The sequence below is a fragment of the Scylla paramamosain genome, chromosome 28 (assembly GCF_035594125.1).
Source record: "Scylla paramamosain isolate STU-SP2022 chromosome 28, ASM3559412v1, whole genome shotgun sequence".
NCBI lineage: Eukaryota > Metazoa > Arthropoda > Malacostraca > Decapoda > Portunidae > Scylla > Scylla paramamosain.
This window is the reverse complement of record NC_087178.1, coordinates 14,372,251-14,382,250: the sequence shown is the minus strand read 5'-3', so window position 1 is coordinate 14,382,250 and position 10,000 is coordinate 14,372,251. Positions and strand designations below refer to the sequence as shown.

Below are 10,000 nucleotides of genomic sequence, written 5' to 3'. Positions count from 1 at the left end.
CCTAGCAAGGTAGTGGTGCTTGCATAGAGCAGGTGCAGGCAAGGTGTGGAGCTGATGGCAACGGTAAGAAGCACGGTTAGTAACACTGAATCTTTTCCTTTAAATGACCAGTAAACTTTGCTTTCACATCATAATTGAGTGAAATCCACATTATCTTATTTACTTCCCTTTCCTGGAGGCGGAGATTAGTTTAAAATGGCTCGTTCATCTTGCAATCTACTACAATCGCCAAAATTCTGACTCTTCCTTCTCTTTTACCCTAAAATCTTGTATGTTCCCCACCCCCTTTCTCTCCTCCTCCTCTACAACCAAAGCCCTAAATACTCCCCTCCTCCTCCTCCATTTCTCTCCCAAACCCCTCTGCTTCTTCCTCCTCCTCCTCTGCTTTCACCGTTTCCTCATTCCCCGCACACGCCCGGAAGCCCAAGACGTGACCTCCCCCTCCAGCCGGTGGGTAGGAACTGAGCTTCACCCACCACGTGTACTTTTACCTTTTTGTTTACATCGATCAGCTGTGAAGGGGCCGGGGACCAGTCCTATCTCGCCATCCCTGCCTCCCTGTTTAAATCAGCCAATCACAGCTCATTTATAGACTCCTAGGCAGCCAATCAGAGCTGGATTTTCTATTTCGTGATGCCCAAAGGAAAGACGAGGAAAGGTTTTCATTCATTCATTCCCTCTTACTTGTTTTATTGTGCAATAAGGAAGAAAACGGCGAAACATGAAGACGATAAAGAGAGAGGGAGAGGAAGAATAATAACTATAAAACAATGAAAGTATACTGTGAGAGATAAGAGGAGGGTGACAGTCAAGAGGAAGAGGAGGAGAGAAGAGGTGAAGGTGACATGAAGTGATAGGAGGAGAGAGGGAGAGAAAGTTGTCTGAGATGAAAAAGCAAAAAAATAAAAATAATAATAAAAATAAAAGTCAGGAAGTAGAAAGGAAGGCGTGAAGTAGCAGGAAGAGGAGGAGGAGGAGGAGGAGGAGGAGGAGGAGGAGGAGGAGGAGGAGGAGGAGGAGGAGGAGGAGGAGGAGGAGAGGAGGAGGAGGAGATGGAAAAAAAAACCGAATGTATTAAGTAAACAGTGTGTGTGTGTGTGTGTGTGTGTGTGTGTGTGTGTGTGTGTGTGTGTGTGTGTGTGTGTGTGTGTGTGTGTGTGTGTGTGTGTGTGTGTGTGTGTGTGAGACTTTCTATCAACATCACAATCTATGCAAAATTCCCTTAATCAACAATATCCCCTTTTCTCCTTCCCCCTTGCCCTCCTCGCCTCCTTACCCCTTCATCTCTCCCTTACCCACACAAAACCCTCACACACCAAACACCTTTTCTCTTACCCACGCAACACACCTGAAGTTTACAACCCTACACGCAGCAATTAGGAACAGAAAGGTAAGGAATTAGTGTGTGTAACTTAATCTTTATCGCCTCTCTAGATCAGAAAGTAATAAGGGAACACAAAGGAACATGAATGAAGAATGAATTGATGAGAACTGGGAGGGTAAAGACAGAATGATGTTAACCATTTTAATTTCTACCTTATATGACTTGATGTCCATATTTATATCTACTTCATCTCTCCACTCACACTCTTACATCTAGAAATATACATCCGCATCGTCATTTTACGCTTGTTATCCACATTTTACAGTTTTCAATTATACGTGTACTCTCATCCACCTATACCCACATCCACTCTGACTTTCCATCCACACCTTGCACTTGGAAACCTAAAAAAAAAAAAATATATCCCTACCCGTTATTCCACCCAGCTCATCCAACTATACCTCACCCGACAACACACATGCACACTCTAGTCTTCTGTCCCATCCAGACTCTTACGCTGAAGACACCTCTCATTCCACGCACTCACACGTTCCGCATCCAGTACATACCCAGTCCATCCGCTATTATCTACACGCCTCCTCCTCTACCCACACTCGTGCACCTGAAAACACGTCCCATTGCCCACAACCACACTCCACATCCACTTTCTTTTCCTATTAAACTTTTTTTTTTTTTTTTTTTTGCGGAGAAAAACGTGAATGAGGATATTTTTCCTGTTTTCTTTTCTTGGTAGACCTCCTTCACATATATGTAAAAAAATCTAATCTAACGTAACCTAACCTAACCAAACCTAACATAACTAAACCTAAACTAAAGTAACCTAACCTAACCTAACCTAACCTAACCAAACCTAACCTAACCTAAAATAAACTAACCTAACCTAACCTTATTCACATTAACATATACATTATCCCCCTAACCTGACCTAACCTAACCTAACCTAACCTAAATTAACCTAACCATTTTCGCACTTATTCACACACACACATTATCCACCCAACCTAACCTACCTTAACCCACAGCTAAGGCCGGAGCACGCCTCCTACAAGTCCTTCCCATTTCTCTAGGCCTAAAAAAGACATGTTAAGTCTGTTAGGCTTAGTGAAGTTAAGACTACAAATAGCTCAAACTTATCCGCTGTGTGGAGGTCCCGGTAATGGTGTTAATGGTGTTAATGGTGGTAATGGTGCTGGTAATTATGCATATTTTGAAGCGATTATGTCGTTATCGCTTTCACCACCATCACAACCACCACCACCACCACCACCATCACGACTATACCAACGTCATCACTCAAAGCGTTTATATACTTTAAATCATCACCATCAGCATCACCACCTTCACCTTCTAACGTTTCTTGATGCCTATCTCTTATCGTCACCATCACTGATCACCATCACTGAGTATACAACATTCAGTCCTTCACCAAACAGATCCAGGCATTCATAACCACCAAATCCTCTATAATAATGTTAAAATAGGTTCAAATCCCTTTTTAGCTCAAACATAATGGATTAAACTCTTCTAAAAGGTAAATAAAGGTAGTGTTGGCGCATGGAGGAGGAGGAGGAGGAGGAGGAGGAGGAGGAGGAGGAGGAGGAGGAGGAGGAGGAGCATGTCTCGTAGTGGGGAAAGTGGCGGCGAGAGAAAGAAAGAGATAGAGATAGAGAGAGGAGCCGGTCAGCTCAGTTGGGGGGAGGGAGGTAGAGGAGGTTATCGAGGCACTACTGGTGGTGGTGGTGGTGGTGGTGGTGGTGGTGGTGGTGGTGGTGGGCATTTTCGCGCAAGAGAAAGTTGAACATGAAAGTGAGAGGCTTGAGAGAGGGAGGAGAAAGGAGGGGAGGAGAGAGGGGTGGAGGGTACGTGGGAGGTATTCATTCCTACACGGAGGGAGGGTGGAAGAGAAGGGAAGAGAAGGGGAGAAATGGGGGAAACAGCGGATGGAAGACTGGGGGGTGGAGGAAAGGAGGGAGGTGAAAGGATGGGGAGGAGAAAGGAGGAAGCGTGTACTAGTGAAGACGAGAGATGAAAAATGAATAAGAACAGGAGGAGGAGGAGGAGGAGGAGGAGGAGGAGGAGGAGGAGGAGGAGGAGGAGGAGGAGGAGGAGGAGAAGGAGGAGAAGACGAAGAAGAAGAAGAAGAAGAAGAAGAAGAAGAAGAAGAAGAAGAAGAAGAAGAAGAAGAAGAAGAAGAAGAAACAGAAGTAAGAAGAAGTAAGAAGAAGAAGAAGAAAAAGAAGTGAGAGGCAGAAAAAGAAGTGAGAAAAAGAAGTGAAAAGAAGGGGAAGAAGAAGAAGAAGCAGAAGAAAAAGAAGAAGAAGAAGAACAAAGGAAAACGAGGCTCTTGTCATCACTAAGTCAACACCAGAACAGGTCGACAAAACAGAAAACTGATCGATAGGTTAATAAGAAAGCATCAAATAAATTGTTAACAAGAGAATGCATCAGCAATTTTGGTTCATGAGAAGAAAAAATAATGACTTGAAACTTGAGAGAGAGAGAGAGAGAGAGAGAGAGAGAGAGAGAGAGAGAGAGAGAGAGAGAGAGAGAGAGAGAGAGAGAGAGAGAGAGAGAGAGAGAGAGAGAGAGAGAGAGAGACAGACAAACCAGCACGTGAATAAATGAAATGAAAGAAGATAAGAACAAACGAACTCGCCTGAGAAAGGAGGTGGGGGAAGGGGGGAGGAGGTGAGAGGAACAAGAAAGGGAGAAAGAAAGCTGCAGATGGAAGGGAGTGGAGAGAAAAAGGGGAAAGGGGAGATATAAAGGGGGTGGAGGCGTGCGAAGGGGAGCACTGGAAGGGGAGAAAGTGGAGAGGGAAGGGGGAAAGGGAGAGGAGGAGGAGGAGGAGGAGGAGGAGGAGGAGGAGGAGGAGGAGGAGGAGGAGGAGGAGGAGGAGGAGGAGGAGGAGGAAAATAAAATAAAATATGGATAGAGAAGCTTCCATTACGATGTTCAGGTCAAAGTATACGAATATAGACTTTAAAGGTCAAGAAAACAAGGAAAAGGGTTAAAAATACGCTTTGCCATTATGCTCACATCCGTATCTATAACTAAGAAGTACATACAAACGGCTCCCCTTCCTCAGGTATTCCCCAGGTGTTCCCAGGTGCAAATTAATTAGCCACGTAAGGCGCCACGGACCATCTGGTGACCACTAAAGGCGTGTCATCGAACTAAGATCACTGTATTCATAGTTGAGTAAGGTTACCATTGAGCCACGTAACATATGGGGAGAGAGAGGGAGAGGGAAGAGAGAGGAGAGGAGAGGAGAGGAGAGGAGAGGAGAGGAGAGGAGAGGAGAGGAGAGGAAAAGAAAGGAAAGGAAAGGAAAGGAGAAGAGAGGAGAGGAGAGAAGAAGAGAGGAGAGGAGAGAAGATAGGAGAGGACAGGAGGAGGAAGGGTGGAGGAAAGAAGCAGATTGAAGAGAAGAAGTGATGGTGGTACAGGCTGGAGGAGGAGGAGGAGGAGGAGGAGGAGGAGGAGGAGGAGGAGGAGGAGGAGGAGGAGGAGGAGGAGGAGGAGGAGGAGGAGGAGGAGGAGGAGGGGAAAGAGGCACTATGGCAGAGAGGGGAATGAAAGGAGTGGTGGTGGTAGTGAAGGGAAGGGGTAGAGGGGGTAAGGGGAGTAAGGCTATGAGGAGGGGGATAAGTGAAAGTGGGTGTACAGGTGAGCATGGCAACACCTGACCTGGCCCGGCCCTCACTACCCTTACCTGGAGGCCCTCAATGGCGCCCTCACGTTAATTACAAGCTCAAGGGCTCGCCAGGTGAACTTCGAGGAGCAGAACCTCGTGGGAACCTACACGTACGAAAGAATCCGGCTCTCTCTCTCTCTCTCTCTCTCTCTCTCTCTCTCTCTCTCTCTCTCTCTGTTAAGTGGTATAAGCAAAATCATCAGCGTTGCAATCAAGAGAACAGTAATAAATTCAAGATTGGTAACATCAAGGAAAATGAGTGGCAGGTGACTGGAATAGACGCAGCAGTCAGGTTGTTAGGGCTGAGTCAGTAGGGAGCTTTATAAGATTAAATTTACGAATAGGGATGACAGTTGGATGCGGATGGGTCATGTTTTATACAGGGAGTGCCACGTGTAGGCCTCGTGACTTATGGCAGCTTCCCTTATGTTAATTTTTCTCTTCCATAAAAGAAAAGAAAAAACGTATAAATTATGGTATTTCTTTACTAATTCATTATGTAGTGCGGTAGTGGGGCGCCCTGGACATTCCCCGGCATGACTGGAAGAATACTGACATTTTCTTTTCTTTTTCTTTACTTTTTCTGATAAATTCTCATTCCAAAAAACACTAAATATAACGTATTGTCCAATCACTGTACAGTAAATGATGACATTCGAATTCAACAATTTCAAGATGAGGTTGGAAAATAATGTCAAGTAAGTCTTTATGGTCAGGTGCTGCCCTGTGTGGGTCACCTGGCCTTTTTGCATCCCCATTACATTCTTAGATATTTGTGTTCTATTTAACTAATGTACTTTCTCTTTGCTTCATTTATTTAACCCGTTCTCCTTTTCTCCCATAAAGATTCTGCGTCTTCCTCCTCCTCCTCTACCCCTAAATCCTATGTATTTCACTTCTTCCTTCTCTGTTTCTCTCTTAAAATTCTGTTCTTCCTTCTTCTCTACCCCAAAATCATATATATTTCACCTCCTTCTCCTCTATTTTTTTTTTTACAAAACACTGTTCCTCCTCCTCCTCCGCCTCAGGCTACTCCAATACCCCTATATATTCCCCGTCCTCCTCCTACACTCCAAAAGCTCTATATATTTCATTTCCTCGTCCTCGTCCTCCTCCTCATACTCTTCTATTTCTTCACAAAACATTCGATTCTTCCTCCCCCTCCTCTTCCTCTACCCCCAAAACCTTATATATTCCGTAGCCACCTGCTTCCAAGGCTGGTCTTTAAGAACACCACCCCAGTACCCCCTGCGTGTCTTGAAAGCCGATTAAAAGGGAGACCAAGGAGACTGGAAAACCCTGTATTCTTATTCCTACAGTGAGAGCATACGTGATGTTTTTGTTTTTGTTGTTTCATGGCCACCTCGTTTACAAAGGGATAGATGGATTGATTAGTTTGACTGGTGTGAGTGAAAGTGAGTGAAAACACGTGAAAAAGTTAAAGTGAACATGTGTTGAGATAACTGCATGTTTTTTTGCAACCGCCCCCACCCCCCATCTCTCTCTCTCTCTCTCTCTCTCTCTCTCTCTCTCTCTCTCTCTCTCTCTCTCTCTCTCTCTCTCTCTCTCTCTCTCTCTCTTAAAACGAAGATAAAAAAAACATGCTATAATTGCAAGCTAATTTGAACGTTATTTAAAAGGAGGAAATGAGATGACTAAGTGCTCTCTCTCTCTCTCTCTCTCTCTCTCTCTCTCTCTCTCTCTCTCTCTCTCTCTCTCTCTCTCTCTCTCTCTCTCTCTCTCTCTGCAGCGTCAGTCAGCCTCCTCCCTCCCCTTCCCTGCCACACGGCACAGAGGGAGTTGTTAGTATCATCAGGCAGTGAAACCCTGGGAGGAGAACAGGCGTGTGTGCACAATACTAGATGAGCCTCCATTGTGTGTGTGTGTGTGTGTGTGTGTGTGTGTGTGTGTGTGTGTGTGTGTGTGTGTGTGTGTGTGTGTGTGTGTGTGTGTGTGTGTGTGTGTGTGTGTGTGTGTGTGTGTGTGTGTGTGTGTGTGTGTGTGTGTGTGGATGTTTCTTTATTGTGAATTTCTAGTTGCAGACAATATAATATCCCTCTTTCTTTATGTCTACTTGTGTGTATGTGAATAAGAGAGAGAGAGAGAGAGAGAGAGAGAGAGAGAGAGAGAGAGAGAGAGAGAGAGAGAGAGAGAGAGAGAGAGAGAGAGAGTGTGTGAGTTTGTGTGTTTTATCTGCATAATTCTCTCTCTCTCTCTCTCTCTCTCTCTCTCTCTCTCTCTCTCTCTCTCTCTCTCTCTCTCTCTCTCTCTCTCTCTCTCTCTCTCATTGTACATGTCCAAGTTTTTCCCAAGTTTCGTCTCGGGGCAGCTGCGGTTTCACCTGTTTCTTTAGGCAATTCAGGTGAGAGCCTCCACCTGTCTTCTCTCTCTCTCTCTCTCTCTCTCTCTCTCTCTCTCTCTCTCTCTCTCTCTCTCTCTCTCTCTCTCTCTCCTTAAACACCGAGCATATATAAAAACTGCACCCGATAATGAATAATAATAATAATAATAATAATAATAATAATAATAATAATAATAATAATAATAATAATAATAATAATAATAATAATAATAATAATAATAATAATAATAACAATCACTGACATGGTGGGCTGACATGCATGACACGGAGAGGGAGGCTGACATGCATGATAACGTGGCAACACAGCATGACGACACCGCTGCACCTGGCGACACCTCAGTAGGTAAAGGTGTCACGCAGGTGTTGTTTAATTAAGGTGAAGCGTGTCTTTAAAAATACCTACGCCGAGGAGGAGGAGGAGGAGGAGGAGGAGGAGGAGGAGGAGGAGGAGGAAAAGAAAATGAGGTTATGATAAAGAATAATATGCATAAATTATGAGCACTAAAAAAAAGAACACAATGGAAGAGCAAACAGTTAATAAGGAGGAGGAGGAGGAGGAGGAGGAGGAGGAGGAGGAGGAGGAGGAGGAGGAGGAGGAGGAGGAGGAGGAGGAGGAGGAGGAGGAGGAGGAGGAGGAGGAGGAGAAGGAATAATGAAGATGTTGGGAAAAGGAGGAATGCTGGATAAAAGGAATAGGAAAGAAGGAAAGGAGAGAAAGGGAAGGAGACGGACTGGCGGAGGGGAAAACAAGGGGGAATGAATAGGGGAGGGAGAAGGGGAGGAAGAAAGGAAGGAGGAGAGGGGGACACAGGTGAGTCACAAATCAAGATTACCTGAAGGAGAATTCTTTTGTCCCCCTCCAATTTCTCTCTCTCTCTCTCTCTCTCTCTCTCTCTCTCTCTCTCTCTCTCTCTCTCTCTCTCTCTCTCTCTCTCTCTCTCTCAACATTAATTTTGTCAATCTCTTTTTTCTTCTCTAACCCCATTTAACATCCTTACCTTCCGCTATCTCCCATTCTTTGGTCCTATTCCCTTCTTTATCTCCTCTTCTTCAGTCTCTCTCTTCCCTTTTCTTATGCCCCTCCCTTTCTTTATCTTGCCCCCAAATCAAACTTCTTTCCCTTTCCTATATTCCCGTTTAACCTCCCTTTCCTAACCTTCCCCATTCCCATCTCCCCCTTCAACTTCATCTTACTTTATCTTCCCCGCCATGATCTTCCCATTTCCTCCTACCTGAGCCTCCTTGCCCGTGGAGTTGACCCACCGGCGGCGGAAGTTAAGGGGACGCACCAAAAAAAGAAAAAAAAAAATAATGATCAAATTACCCGGTGAAAGCCGAACGAAGGGCTCGATAAACTCTTCTACCTCCATGTAATTATTTTCTCTTTACCCTCCGACAGGTGAAACGGTATGGTGAGTTAAGACCCATAGCATTAAGACATCCCAGTACCTTAAGAACCTTGGCATGTAGAGATTGTTGTACTTATTTAGTGACTTGAAAGAGTAATTGTTCATTGGGGAGTGTGAGTGGAAAGGGGAAAAGTTTCATTGATAATCTTTACGGGGAGAAAAAGAAAGAGGAATCGTGAACAACTTAATGAGTACAGGACGTGAATTAGAGGACCATAAGTTAATGAGAACCAGAGATGAGATCACATGATTCAAAATGTAACGAGATTTCACAAGAATCAACGAGACAAGATCACATGCTTAACGAGACACCGAAATTCACCGGAAATCACCGAGGCAAGATCACAAACTTAGCGATATTTAACGACAATTAACCGCTGAGACACGACAGCATATAAGCTCATAATTCCTCCCACGTGCGTGTACAAGTACATAGAGGTAAAAACGTGAAAGGTAAATCAGTAAAGGTTGGGTGTTCAGGTAAAAAGAAATGCTTCTAATTAATTCAGTGAGATTTATATGAGATAGATAATGTAGCTCATTACTTTCTCAAGTGAATGGGTGGCTACCGTCCTTAATTACTTCTGGCTGAACAGGTAAAGCGAGTTATACCTGAGTGTACACGTGAAAAAAAAAGTGGTAATCTAATGAGTAAGGGAACTGCATATATAAGTAAGGCATATACTCACCTCCATTACTTTCACAGGTAAACAGGTTGATTAATTCAATCATGGACAGGTAAACTAAGTTTTTTGAGTTACCCAGTGACAATACAACGTGAAAATGTCGTGTAAATATCAATAAATGAATAAACAATAGCTATAAGTAGAAATAAGTGAATAAGTCAAGAGAAATACATAAAAATGAGTAATCGTGATCATATCGGCAGATAAACATATGTTCTTTTAGGGTGCTTCCTGAAGTTTCGTTCATCAGCCGTGCGGGTAATGATGAATGAAGACTAATGAGTCTTTGTACATCTTCATTACGCAAGCAGAATGGAACACTTCATCACGCACAAAAAGGAAGGTTGTGATGTGTTCACCAGCGGTCAACACGTCATAAATAGTTAACACCATTAATGAAATAAACAAAAAAATCTAAGTAACCGATCTTTTCTTTTTATGTTCGATTGTAAGAGAATGCGATGTGTGTATACTTCTCCTTCTTGCGAGTGAATGATGGAA

The 10,000-nt window shown here is 43.9% G+C and overlaps 1 protein-coding gene across 1 annotated transcript in view; it reads right to left on the bottom strand.

Annotated features, from left to right (window-relative positions):
• Positions 1-10,000, bottom strand: part of LOC135115082 (uncharacterized) — a 70,703-nt gene that overhangs the window by 27,415 nt on the left and 33,288 nt on the right. The window lies entirely within an intron of this gene.